Raw genomic sequence first — 13,393 nt, forward strand, 5'->3', positions numbered from 1 at the left:
AACAGAGGAGTGGAGGACGCACTTTTGACTTTACTAAATCTGATTCTTAAACATGTAGAGAGTAAAGGGACTTTTGCAAGACTTCTTTTCATTGATTTTTCTTCGGCTTTTAATACAACACAGCCCCATATTTTAATTAAAAGACTTTTAGAACAGTTTGAAATCAGGAAAAACCTGCTGGGCTGGATTTTAGATTTTCTAACTGACAGGTCACAAAGAGTGAGAATAAATGGGGTTCTGTCTGACCCAGTGTTCTCCTCCACAGGTTCTCCTCAAGGCTGCGTCCTATCGCCCTTATTATTCACTCTCTATACAAACATGTGTCAGGGCAGACATGAAAACAGGGTCATTATTAAATATGCAGATGACTCTGTTATTGTCAGCTTACTGAAAGAGGGTGAAACTAACCACGGCCCAGTCATTGATGACTTTGTTCAGTGGTGGGAGGAGTCTTATCTCCAGCTGAACATATCTAAAACAAAAGACATGGTTGTTGATTTTAGGAAGCAACAAAATGGGCACGGAGTCACTTTAATTAAAGGTCAGAAAATAGAGCAAGTACAATCATATAAATATCTTGGGACCATAATCAATGAAAAACTGAACTTTGATCAAAATTGCAAATCAGTTTGTAAAAAGGGTCACCAGCACCTTTATTGCCTTAGGAAACTTGTTCATTTCCACATTGACCAAAACATTTTATCTTTGTTTTCTCGTTCTTTCATTGAGTCTGGTTTATCCTTTTGGTTGGTGGCATGGTTCGGTCAGACCTCTGTCACAGAGAAAAACTCTCTGAATCAGAGAGTGAGATGGTCCAGTCGTCTGATAGGTGAGCCACAGTCTTGTTTAGCCTCCCTGTACTCTGAGCAGGTACAGAGGATGGCTTTATCAATCCTTAAAAATGGTTCCCATCCTCTAAGGGGTGAATTTCAGCTTCTTCCCTCAGGACGGAGGTTTCTATTTCCGAGATGCAGGACAAAGCGTTATAAAAATAGCTTTGTCCCCGTTGCTGTCACTGAATTAAATAAGAACTGTTTTTGATTCGAAATATTAAAGTATGTGTCACAGTGAGTTTTATATATTTACTAGGTATGTGTGTTTTTAAAGGGATGTCAAATGCTGTCATTTTTCTGTAAAGCAAATTTACCTTGCCTTTGGGTATAAATAAAGTTACCTTACCTGCAGACGCTGTGCGCAGAGGTTCAGGAGCAGAAGTCCCGTTGTAAACATATCACGGCAGACCCGACGATGTTTGCATGAACGCGCTTTTTTTAAAAGTCAGGATCAAGGCTCCAAAAGCCCAAAGGCGATATAACAGTTTGTGTTTGCTACATGGATCATTGTAGTTCAGCTTTCTTTTGTTATGTTTCTTTAAGAGCTCAAAATGTGTTCATTACATAAATCAAATGTAATTTTCTCTGTAGCACTTCATGGATTTCATAAGCAACACACTGTAGTTGTTCACACAAAGCATAAAGGTAAAAACAATATACACAGTGTTATCTTCATTTTAGATGTCACAAAGTATTTGCGGCTCCCAGTGTTTTCCCGAACCCTGACCCTTTGCGTGGAAACCGGGTCCAAAAGGCTCTTTGGGTGTTAAAGGTTGCTGACCCCTGCACTAGGCCCAACTGACACATATATTTGATTCCAAATACAAAAATAATGTGTAACCTGCTGGAAGAATGTAGGAGGTTGAGACAGGATCTCAACACTTGGTGTCTGCAACAAAAGACAACAATATGTGGGGCGATCGTGGCTCAAGAGTTGGCAGCTCGTCTTGTAATCGGAAGGTTGCCGGTTCGAGCCCCGGCTTGGACAGTCTCGGTCGTTGTGTCCTTGGGCAAAAAAGCACTTTGGGGTCCTTAGGGACGAGTAAAGCGCTCTACAAATACAGGCCATGTAATGGCAGAAACGTTCTCTAGTGTAAATCCTGACTAGTTCATTAACTACAGATCAGTTTCAGTGAACATTATTCACAGAGGGATCTGAGTTCCTTATACCAGACTCTACAGAAACTGTAACACTGTGCAGCTCTGCGACTCAACAATATGACAACAATGTAACACACACTAGAATCATCAAATAAAGCCCCACTAACCACTAGAACTAGAACTAACTAACTAGCACTGGACACTTGCATATTAGAGATTTCTACCACCATAGGAGGCGAGATATCATCCTTGAACCAGAGCATCCAGCCCTCAATTTCGGACATAAAAAGCGACGTGGCCAGGCATGATAACACTTTGACTGAACTGCAGGACTGTGCCTCGAACCACTCTGACACCATCGCCACTCTCCAGGCCACTGTGGAGCGTTTGTCTGCGGAGGTAAAGAAGTTAGATGAGAGATGTGGAGCTCTTGAGACACTCCAGGAGGAATAATTTAAGAACTGCAGGAGAAGGCACAGAGGGACCCAAGATGACTGAGTTGGTTCACACCTGTTGGCGGAGGCGCTATCTCTCGAGGAGAAGCCACTCATCGATCGAGCACATAGAGCGACTCGCCAGCGTCCCAAACAAAGTCATCTTCCTCGGCCCATCATCTTGAGATTGCACTACTACCACATTGGTGAGGAAATTCTGCTGAAAGCTGCAGAGAACAAGAACCTGATGTATAAGGGTTTTTAAAATAAAAATCCTCCCAGATTTCCCTCCCTCTGTTGGAAACGCAGAGCCGCATTTGCAAATATGAGAGGAAGACTACGTGGGATGACCGGCGTCAGGTACAGACTGCTATACCCTGCAAAGCTGTTAGTGACCCATGGTGATGTGAGGAAAAGCTTTACCGATCCCAAAGAGACCGTAGACTACGCGGAGAAGCACCTCTCCCACCCACCTTCAAATGTATTAAAAGCAAGGATATATCTATATGTCTAACGCTGACACAGCACTGTGTTTCTTCTTTTCCCTTTATATTCCATGTAAAGGTGAATATGGAGCGTTTATGGAGCTCGTTTATTGACCAGCTGTCAGTTAGAAGGTAAGAGTTACTAGGTTAACAGAGGTTAGCAGTAACAGTACGGGGAAGTATATTGTGTTGTTCTTTTGTTGGTTTTTATTTTATCCTACTTTACTTTGTTATTTTGATTTTACCTGTTGTCAAAGGAGCTTGCAAAGAAAAGTGTCTGGACTTCTTTAAGTTGCTTGAAGACGTTTCACCTCTCATCCGAGAAGCTTCTTCAGTTCTAAGGTCAAATGGTGGAGAGTCCCAGATATAAACCTAGTGTGAGTGACCCCCACAGAGGGACAAAAGGACCCCCTGATGATCCTCTAATCACCTGAGCCAAGGTGTGAAATTGGGTTTGGGACCCAATCAGCCAGAGTTTCGGGTGTGTTCATTGTGAACTTAAAGAAGTCCAGACGCTTTTCTTTGCAAGCTCCTTTGACTACGATGACCTGGATGACTGAGAACCTTCACAGACATTTTACCTGTTGTGAGTGCTTCCCGTAATTCTCCTTTTTCTTGCGCCGCTGCGGCCAGAGTTCACAACATTACATATTTTTGTATCTATAAACAGGAAGCTGACACTCTCCAGACTTTATCAAAGGTGTGAGCGTCACAGCAGAGGCCTTTGTGTCAACGTAGCTGAAGACAAAACACAGAAACACATGAAGGAGATTTTCCTGGCCTGGATTTTATACAAATATTCTGCAGTACATCAAAAATGAAAGAAAACCATTAGTCAACATATGAACATCACCTCTGAAGTTACAGAGCTTTGATTGGAGACACAGCTGAGCGTTTTGCATTTTGCATAATTAATTACATAATTAATTATGTAACCATAATTAAATGGTTACATCCATTGTTAAACGTCCACACTGATGAAGCAACGACAGGTTTGAACCTTCTGTGTTTAACATCACTGGGGCTGCGCTGTGACCATGATCTCATATCCTATCATCCTGCACACCTCTGTTGCTTGTGAAGCTCGCACACAAGAATTTCACTCACATGTGCTGTACCAGTGTACCTGCACATGTGATGTGACAATAAAAGTGATTTGATTTGATAAACATCTATATCACAACAATTTGACATTTTCTGTGACTTTTCTGAATCTCGGGCAGATGAACTTCCCTGAAGTGTTTCCAGCTGGGCGTCGAGTGTTTGACCGACGCATGAAACGACACGTTTGTGAGTATTTGTGAGTATTTATCACACGGCGTGCTGCGGGGAAAAGCCTGTTGTGACATTCATGTTTTAGCCCCTGACGGCTCTTTTTGGCTTTTCATCCCTAAACTCTCTGCATGCTCTTTCATGTCATTCGTTTTATTTTGAAAAGTCTCAATAGGATCTTGAGCTTTATTGTGAAAGGTTTTTGTGGAAAATAAAGAAGCGGACGGCGGAGCCACGCGATGGTTTTACCGGCGTTGTTGCTAACGAGCGTCCGTAGTGTGGTTATATTAAATATAAGAGAAAGAGAGAACTTTAATACAGACACTACAGTGAGCATCACAACCATGTAACATATTTTACACCATGAAACAAACGATGTTTCATATCATCATCTGATATATATGTTATATGGAACAGGCCCAGCTCAGGCTGCCTGTGATGCAGCACAGCGCCACCCTGTGGTCATCACTGCACTGGTGACACTACAAACAACAAGTATACAGGATGGACGGTGGCCCTGAGAGCTCACACACACTGCTGCTTCTAAAACACCATGAAACAGGAAAATGCTGTGAAAGCACAAAATAATCACAGTTCAAAGAGACAATAGTGACAGAAACAGAGGCTTCACTGGTGCTGAGGGAGAAATCCCAGAGAAGCTTCCTTCCTGCCAGTATACGAGCCCACCAACAGAGACAGGACCAGTTCATCCTCCATCACTTACTGTGGCTCACGTTGCTCTTCTGTTGCTTTGCATCAGGACGTGACACAGATATTGCTGATTCAACATCTGTGTGACAGCTGGAGCAGCACAGTCTGTAGGAAACATCTGTGCATGTAGGAGACACCAAGGTTTACATGGTGGAAGCAGACGACTGACTCAAGCAGCCTCACATCACAGGCTGTTGGCTACAAGCACATGACCACAGTGACTGGTTTCACTGGTGTCTGTCCCAGTCTGTGGCAGAGATACAGGAAGTCACAGACAGCCTGCACACAGCGTTTCCTCTGGAGTGTGTTTCACACCCTGTTTGTGTTTCTCACTAACATGTTGTAGTTCTTCCTGCACACAGCAGCACTTTGATCATTTCTCCTGCTTTTCTTCCTTTTCTAGCTTTTATACACTGACAGTGACACAAAACTCCAAAGTCATCATTTGAGGAGCTTCTTAAGAGTTTCTGTGAGTTTAGTGAAGTCAGCCTCTCAACAATAAGTGTGTGTGTGTTGATTATCTAATGTTCAGAGAGGACTGCACTGATGTAGCATCCAGGTGAGCAGCTTATGAGCCAACAGGGGAAATTTAGCTGTATTATTGTTGTTTAAATGTAATAATTTATGACTTCATGTTCCAATATTTCACTTTTCCCAACGTTTTGTTATCATTTGGTCTGAAAACCATGACAAACAGCAGTGTTACAGTTGTTAGCATTAGCTGCTATAGAGCACTCAGTCACTGTATTGGTGTTAGCGACATGAACATATCTGAGCTAACTGTGTGTTCCAGATGTGCAGCAAACCCAACTGTCCCTGTGTTTTCCTGCTGTAGACATTATCCCCATGATGCTGACGTCCTCTGGTGGGACGAGCTCACACGTTTATGGATTCAGATGCTAACTGGACCAGACTGGTGTCAACCTTTGTGCTATAGAAGCAAATCAAAGAAGAACCAGAAGAACCTGAGCTGTCTGTAGTGGTGACACCAACACCATGGCAGCCTGCACATGCTGACCCAATCAGAAACCAGCTTTGACACTGAGCCTCGGGTCTGTCTCAGGAAGTCCATGAACAGGCAGACCCTCTGCAGCAGGCTGACCTGTGACCTCTGAGACAGAGGGAGGAGTTTGTGTCAGCAGGGGGCGCTGCAGCATCGTCTGAGAGCTTTAAGAACAACAGCAATAAACAGGAAGTGAAAGTCACACTTCTGTTGGTGTGCGTTATCAGCAGACCTCCACCCAGACCTCCACAGGAAGCTGAGATAAGAAGCAGCCAATCACAGAGCAGAGAGCATGTGACTTCCTGTTCCTGCTGTTACTGTGACAACAGCTCCTGGGACAGAGAGCAGCTTTCTAAAGAGGAAAGATGCTGCTGTCACCCCCGGGTGTCATGTGACCCGCCTGATGTACCGATTTAAGACTGTAAGAACAATAATAACAACATGTTTTAGTCAGGTGATCCATGCAGAGCAGATCCATGTGACCAAACACAGCTGGATCACATGTTTCCTCTCCTGGAAACAGAAACCCTTCATGTATAAAGGCTCATGTACCCACTGAGCCCTGCTCTCAGATCTGTGAGGCTTTAACAAACAACAGTTTAAAGTCATGTTTAGCATCTTCTGTCAGTGTGGAAGGTCACACACTTTCCTGAGTGTTGAACCCTGAACTACTAGCTGTTCATGTCAGCCTGGATATAAATACAGACCTGCCTGCTGTCATAGACCCCAGCACTCACATATTACTTATAGGTGACTCATATGTATATATATGCATGTATATATTGTGTATGTTGTGCTATTTCTTACTTAGTGTGTTGTGTCTTTGTTCCTGTTTGTGCTGCAGCACTGTAACCTAAATAATTTCCCCTGGGATCAAAAAGTATTCTGATTGTGATTAAATGAAACCAGTCAGAGCAGAGGACGGTGATGTAAGGAATGGGATTTTAATCAGCCAGTCTCCTTTAACTCTCAGCATCACAAAGTAATGTGGTAACATCTGGACTGATGTGTTTACTGTCAGCTAGTTTAAATGCTGTAGGCTGCAGCCGCTGCTCTAACACTATAACTGTAACAGGGCTCAGTGCTGGTTCTAACAGTCTGAGCTGCTTCAGGCTTTATTTGTGAGGAGCACAGCAGCTTACAAACACGTGGCTGGGCCTGGACCCAAAGGAGTGTTTGTTAAAGCCTGCAGTGAATCCAGCAGCAGAATGATGGAAATGCAACACAGCAATGATGAAGAGGAGCAGCATTAAAGCCAAAGTCCAGTTCATGCAGTTAGGTCCATAAATCAAATAAGGGAAAATAAAATGTTGGTTGGATGCACCTGTCTGCTCCCTTAATGCTCTCTGGTCGCTATGGTAACGCGTAAACATTTCTTTCAAAATAAGACACACGACTACAACACGGGAAAAGACCCAGGGAAACGAAGGTAACGATAAAAACCCTGAAAACCATTGTTGGATTTATATTTTATCATTGTCATTGTTATTGGGGAATATCTAACCATATATGCTCAGAGGTGTATAACCAATTGTGTAATGATAGTAGTCTTTAAAGACTTTGTGTGACTCCAGAGTCTTCTGGCATTCACACCCACGTCCTGGGATCATGGGAGAGGTGCTACCTTCTTATTGTTTTGTGGTAGGATGTCTGTTTTAGTCTAAGTGCCTTTTGTTTAGATGAACTGCTGGACTTCCAGACCAGCAGGTTTAGGGAAGTCGTTTATGGGGTCACACTCTGACTCCACACACACACACACACACACACACACACACACACACACACACACACACACACACAATCACAATACACAAGGTGTGTGTGATTGTATTGAACGATCCAGCGAACAGGTTTATGCTACAAACCTATCAACCATCAATTTCACACCGAGCCTCGACTCTCACGGCCCGGTACCAAATGACTCACGGACCGGTCCGTGACCCGGGGGTTGGGAACCGCTGAGTTAACGCATGAGTAGTTCAGGGCTGCACGTCATTTTCATTGTTAATATCTTTGTGAAAAGCACATTGATGTGAAAATCTTCATGAGAGTCAGAGGCCCTACAACACGATTAAAGATTCATTCAAAAGAAAATCACAAGTTATTATCATCTTCAGAACATTTCATTAAACATTAGAGACAGACTGCTGTGTACATCTCATCTCTATCCAAACAACCTACAGTCCACAAACACATCATGAACCAGTGCTCTGGGCTGTGGTCTGTCCCCAGTTACATGGATCAGCTGGTTCCCTGGAGGTGACTGCTGCTGTGGTTTGGAGCGGATGAATAAACCTGAACTGAATCAGGTGTCCAGTTACTTTTGGTCCCTTTAAACCAGGCTGTCACATGTTCAGGATGTGAAACTCCTCCTCCTCCGTGAAAACGGGTGTGGGTCTCAATCAGCCAAGGTTTTGGGTGAACCCATTGTGAGATCTAGCCCCACGCTATCATGTGATTTCCTGTGATCAAATGTCCCAGGATGTGAGTGGGCGTTAAGACGTCCATGTCCCTCTTCAAGCAACTTAAAGAAGTCCAGACGCTTTTCTTTCCAAGCTCCTTTAACAACATCATTCATAGAACAGCTTCTAGCTTCTTTTGCTCGGCTACAGTTTGGATGGATTTGCATTTAAAGACGCAACAAGACTAAAATGGTTAGGGTCAGGAGGTCAAAGGTCAGAGCTCCTGTGGGTCTGAGGGCGGCCTCACGCTGGAGAAGGATGAAGGAGTCTGACCTGAGCCAGTGTTTGACATGAACACATCAGCACTGCTGTCAGTGAGCCTAACGACAGCCGTTAGCATCATTTCAGTGTTTCAGTCATAAAAACACTTCCTGTCACTGTGGTGGTTACAGTGACATCATGCAGTTTGTGCTTTGACCTCCAGAGGGCGACACATCAGCACAGACAGAGAGCTCCATTCAAACTTTGCTGCCATCAGGAATAATTCTTCAAATATAATCATCAGTGTTTGAGCAGCTATGATATCAGGGACAATCTAGACATGTGTGACAATACTGAACATGTCACATGACACACCTCAAACATCATGTGATCCACTCTCAGTCTGCACTTTCATTCATGACTTCAACAGGTTGAAATGAGCTTTGAAGAAACATTCAGTGAAATAAATCTTTCATGGATTCATGTGAGCAGCAGATGAACTTTGTACCAACAACATCTTCAATAACAGAGTCTGAATGAAGCTCAGGTGTTGATGCTGCTCACTGATTGGACGCTTGGTTTCAGCTCTGCTCTCAGTCTTTACTGCACAGGTGAAGGTAGAAAGTGTGACTGGATCTATAGACTGGAAACAGAGAAACATGCTGAACATTTGAAGCTTTGCAGCAGAAATGTTCATGTTACAAATACAGCAGAGCTGATCTGGGATCAGTGTGTTCACACCTGCAGCTACAACAAGGTTTCATGTCTCCACACGTCAGCATGTGAACTTTACTCTGACTCAGTCTGAGCAGTCAGACGGCATATTTTTAAAGTTAACACATCAGCACACACAGAGCTGAGCCCCTCCCACCTGTGCTGAGTTTCAGGTGGAGTCCCGCCTCCTTCCAGGAAGCAGCTCACCTGTGTGTCCGTGTTTAGTGTCCAGGGCCCTGTTTCAGGAAGCCGGTTTAGTGGAAAAACTGAGTAAGTGTACCCTGAGTTAACGAAAACTCTGGGTTTTCGTTAACTCAGGGTAATGATCTGGGTCATGATATCAGGGACAATCAAATCAAATCAAATCACTTTTATTGTCACATCACATGTGCAGGCACACTGGCACAGCACATGCGAGTGAAATTCTTGTGTGCAAGCCCCACAAGCAACAGAGATGTGCAAACACAACAACACAAACGAGCAAAATACAAGAATGGCTAATCTGAAACTAATAAATATATGTACAATATATAATAGTGTATGCATTTCTGGATGTGTATACTAAATATTATCCTACGTGTGTGTGTGTGTGTGTGTGTGTGTGTGTGTGTATACACATTTTTACAAATTAAATAGTAAAAAAATAATAAATAAATAAAATATATAAAAATATACAGAGTTGAATATGTGCAAAACAAGTGGCATTTATATACAGTGTGTGGAGTGCATAGTGTTGAAGTTCCAGTAGTGAAGCTGAGGTGTCTATGAAGTGTTCAGCAGTCTGATGGCCTGATGGAAAAAGCTGTCTCTCAGTCTGCTGGTACGGGACCGGATGCTGCAGAACCTCCTTCCTGATGGAAGCAGTCTGAACAGTTTATGGCTGGGGTGACTGGAGTCCTTGATGATCCTCCCCGCTTTCCTCAGGCAGCGCTTCCTGTAGATGTCTTGGAGGGAGGGAAGCTCACCTCCAATTATCCGTTCAGAGCACCGCACTACTCGCTGGAGAGCTTTGCAGTTGTAGGCGGTGCTGTTGCCATACCAGGTGGTGATGCATCCAGTGAGGATGCTCTCAATGGCACAGTGATAGAAGGTCCTGAGGATGCGGGGGCTCATGCCGAATCTTTTCAGTCTCCTGAGAAAGAAGAGGCGCTGCTGCGCCTTCTTCACTGTTTTGTTTGTGTGTACTGACCACGTAAGATCCTCAGCCAGATGTACACCAAGGAACCGGAAGCTGCTCACTCTCTCCACAGCAGCGCCGTTGATGGTGATGGGGGTGTGTACTTCTCTGCACCTCCGGAAGTCCACTATCAACTCCTTTGTCTTTGCGACGTTGAGGGTGAGATGGTTGTCTTGACACCAGTGGGTCAGGGCGCTGACCTCCTCCCTGTAAGCCGTCTCATCACCGTTGGTGATAAGACCCACCACTGTAGTGTCGTCCGCAAACTTCACAATGATGTTGGAGTTGTCAGTGGCTGTGCAGTCGTAGGTGTAGAGTGAGTACAGGAGAGGGCTCAGTACACACCCCTGTGGAGCACCAGTGTTCAGTGTGATGGGGGATGAGGTGATGCTGCCCAGTCTGACCACTTGGCGTCTGTCAGACAGGAAGCTAAGGATCCAGCTGCAGAGGGAGCTGCTCAGTCCTAGATCCTGCAGTTTCCTGTCCAGCTTTGAGGGAACGATGGTATTGAATGCTGAGCTGTAATCTACAAACAGCATTCTCACATACGTGTCTCTCTTCTCCAGGTGTGACAGGGCAGTGTGTAGTGTCAGGGCTATGGCATCATCAGTGGACCTGTTGTGGCGGTATGCGAACTGTAGAGGGTCTAGTGAGTCGGGTAGTGCAGAGCAGATGAAGTCCCTGACCAGCTTCTCGAAGCATTTGCTCACGATGGGGGTCAGGGCTACAGGTCGCCAGTCGTTCAATGAGGAGATGGTGGAGGATTTGGGTACAGGGACGATGGTGGCCATTTTGAAGCAGGCTGGGACTACAGACAGAGAGAGGGAAAGGTTGAAGATGTGTGTGAACACTCCAGCCAGCTGAGCCGCGCATGACTTGAGGACGCGGCCGGGAATCCCGTCCAGACCAGTAGCTTTGCGCGCGTTCACCTTCCTGAAGCAGTTCCGCACATCCTCCTCAGACACAGTGTGCGCACTGACGTCATCCGCGGTGCGCACACTGTCCGGTGTCATGGTGTTCGCTGTGTCGAATCTAGCGTAGAATACGTTTAGATCCTCACACAGAGAGGCCGTGGTCTGCGGTGTGCTGGTTTTCCCTCTAAAGTCTGCGATCGTGTTTAGTCCCTGCCACATACTCCGAGGGTTGTCAAACTGTTGCTCCACCCTGTCCCTGTACTCACGTTTGGCTGCTTTGATCGTCTTCCGGAGTTGGTAATGTGCGTGTTTGTAGTCCGATGTGTTCGCGGAGGCAAAGGCGGTGTTCCGTGCTGCCAGTGCCGCGCGAACATCTCCGTTAATCCAGGGTTTTTGATTTGGGAAGGATTTAACTGTTCTGGATGGGACGACATCTTCCACGCATTTCCTGATAAATCCACAGACTGAGTCTGTGTATTCATCAATGTCTTTTGCGGCTACGTGAAACATTTCCCAGTCCGCGTGATCAAAACAGTCCCGCAGCGCAGACTCCGATTGGTCCGTCCAACAGTGCACTGCCCTCCGGGTTGGAGCTTCCTGTTTCAGCTTCTGCCTGTAGGCGGGCAGGAGCAGGATGGAGCAGTGATCTGATTGGCCGAATGGGGCGCGGGGGAGGGCTTTGTACGCATCCCGGAAAGAGGTGTAGCAGTGGTCCAGAAGCCGGTCTCCACGAGTGTTAAAAAGAATGTGTTGATGGAGTTTTGGGGAGACTTTCTTCAGGTTTCCCTTATTAAAGTCTCCGGCTGTGATAAACGCTGCCTCTGGGTGTGCGGTTTCCTCACTGCTGATCGCGCTGTACAGTTCCCTGAGTGCACGGTCAGTGTCTGCTTGTGGGGGAATGTAAACAGCCGTAATAATCACTGCTGTAAATTCCCTCGGTAGCCAAAATGGCCGGCACTTAATCATCAGGTACTCCAGGTCCGGTGAGCAGAAGGATTTGACCGGGTGCACGTTCGCATAATCACACCAGCTGTTGTTGATCATGAGACATACACCACCGCCTCTGCTTTTCCCAGTAAGATCCTGTGACCTGTCCGCGCGGTGCACAGAGAACCCCGGCAGTTGTATTGCGGAGTCCGGTACCTTGTCCGATAGCCAGGTTTCTGTGAGGCAGATCACGCAGCAGTCCCGCATCTCTCGCTGGAATGAGATCCGTGCCCGAAGCTCGCACAGCTTGTTCTCCAGAGACTGCACATTAGCCAGTAATAAACTGGGTAACAGTGGTCTGTAAGTGCGCCGTCTCAGTCGAACCAGAACGCCAGATCTTCTGCCTCTGCGTCGGCGTTTGCGGCCTCCAGGGACAGAGAACAAAGGCGTCTCAGGTGAGATGAATGGGGGGTCTGCAAACGGAGCGTCCGTGTTGCAAAACTTGAACTCCGGAAAGTTATAAGAAAGACCGTCTTTTATGTCCAGTAAGGTTTGTCGGTCGTACACAAGGAGACAAGTGCTGCTCGTGAAAAAATAAAGGAAAAGTAAAATTAAACACAGAAGAAAGCCGTTGCTTGGGGGAGCTCGCGACGAGGCTGCCATACTCGGCGCCATCTTGTTTCAAAAGACATGTGTGACAATACTGAACATGTCACATGACACACCTTAGACATCATGTGATCCACTCTCAGTCTGCACTTTCATTCATGACTTCAACAGGTTGAAATGAGCTTTGAAGAAACATCAGTTCAGTGCTGAAATATTTAAACGCTGCAGGAAGAACAACAACAAAGTGATGACGGATGTTTGTGCTTCAAACAGGAAAACCAGCAGAAATAAATCACAGCCTGCCAGAGGTTTGGAGTTTCCCAGGTGCACCTGAACGCAGCACAGTGTTCCAATGCTCCTTATTGTCCTCAAACGTCTCTTTGGGTGTTTCCTTCCTGCTCAAAGTTTACTTTCACTTCCTGAACTTCGTGGAGTGGAGCTTGTTGTTGGTGTGAAGAAACTGTAAGTTTGCTTTGTTTCCTCCTTTAACAGTTTGTCTTTAGGAACTTTACTGTTTGTTCAGCTCGTGTTTGATTTCTTCACACAACAA

General features: G+C 45.5%; 2 long non-coding RNA genes across 2 annotated transcripts; one reads left to right on the plus strand and one right to left on the minus strand.

Moving 5' to 3' along the window:
• Positions 1–2,914: 2,914 nt before the first annotated feature.
• Positions 2,915–3,598, minus strand: LOC120730600. The gene is made up of 2 exons (XR_005695152.1): positions 3,435–3,598; positions 2,915–3,098 (listed from the first exon to the last, which is right to left on the minus strand). It is a non-coding gene; the product is annotated as an uncharacterized LOC120730600 (long non-coding RNA).
• Positions 3,599–3,680: 82 nt separating this feature from the next.
• Positions 3,681–5,788, plus strand: LOC120730601. Its single transcript, XR_005695153.1, has 2 exons — positions 3,681–5,395; positions 5,672–5,788. It is a non-coding gene; the product is annotated as an uncharacterized LOC120730601 (long non-coding RNA).
• The last annotated feature ends 7,605 nt before the right edge of the window (positions 5,789–13,393 follow it).

This window comes from Simochromis diagramma, unplaced genomic scaffold (genome assembly GCF_900408965.1).
Source record: "Simochromis diagramma unplaced genomic scaffold, fSimDia1.1 OVJJ01000291.1, whole genome shotgun sequence".
Classification (NCBI taxonomy): Eukaryota; Metazoa; Chordata; class Actinopteri; order Cichliformes; family Cichlidae; genus Simochromis; species Simochromis diagramma.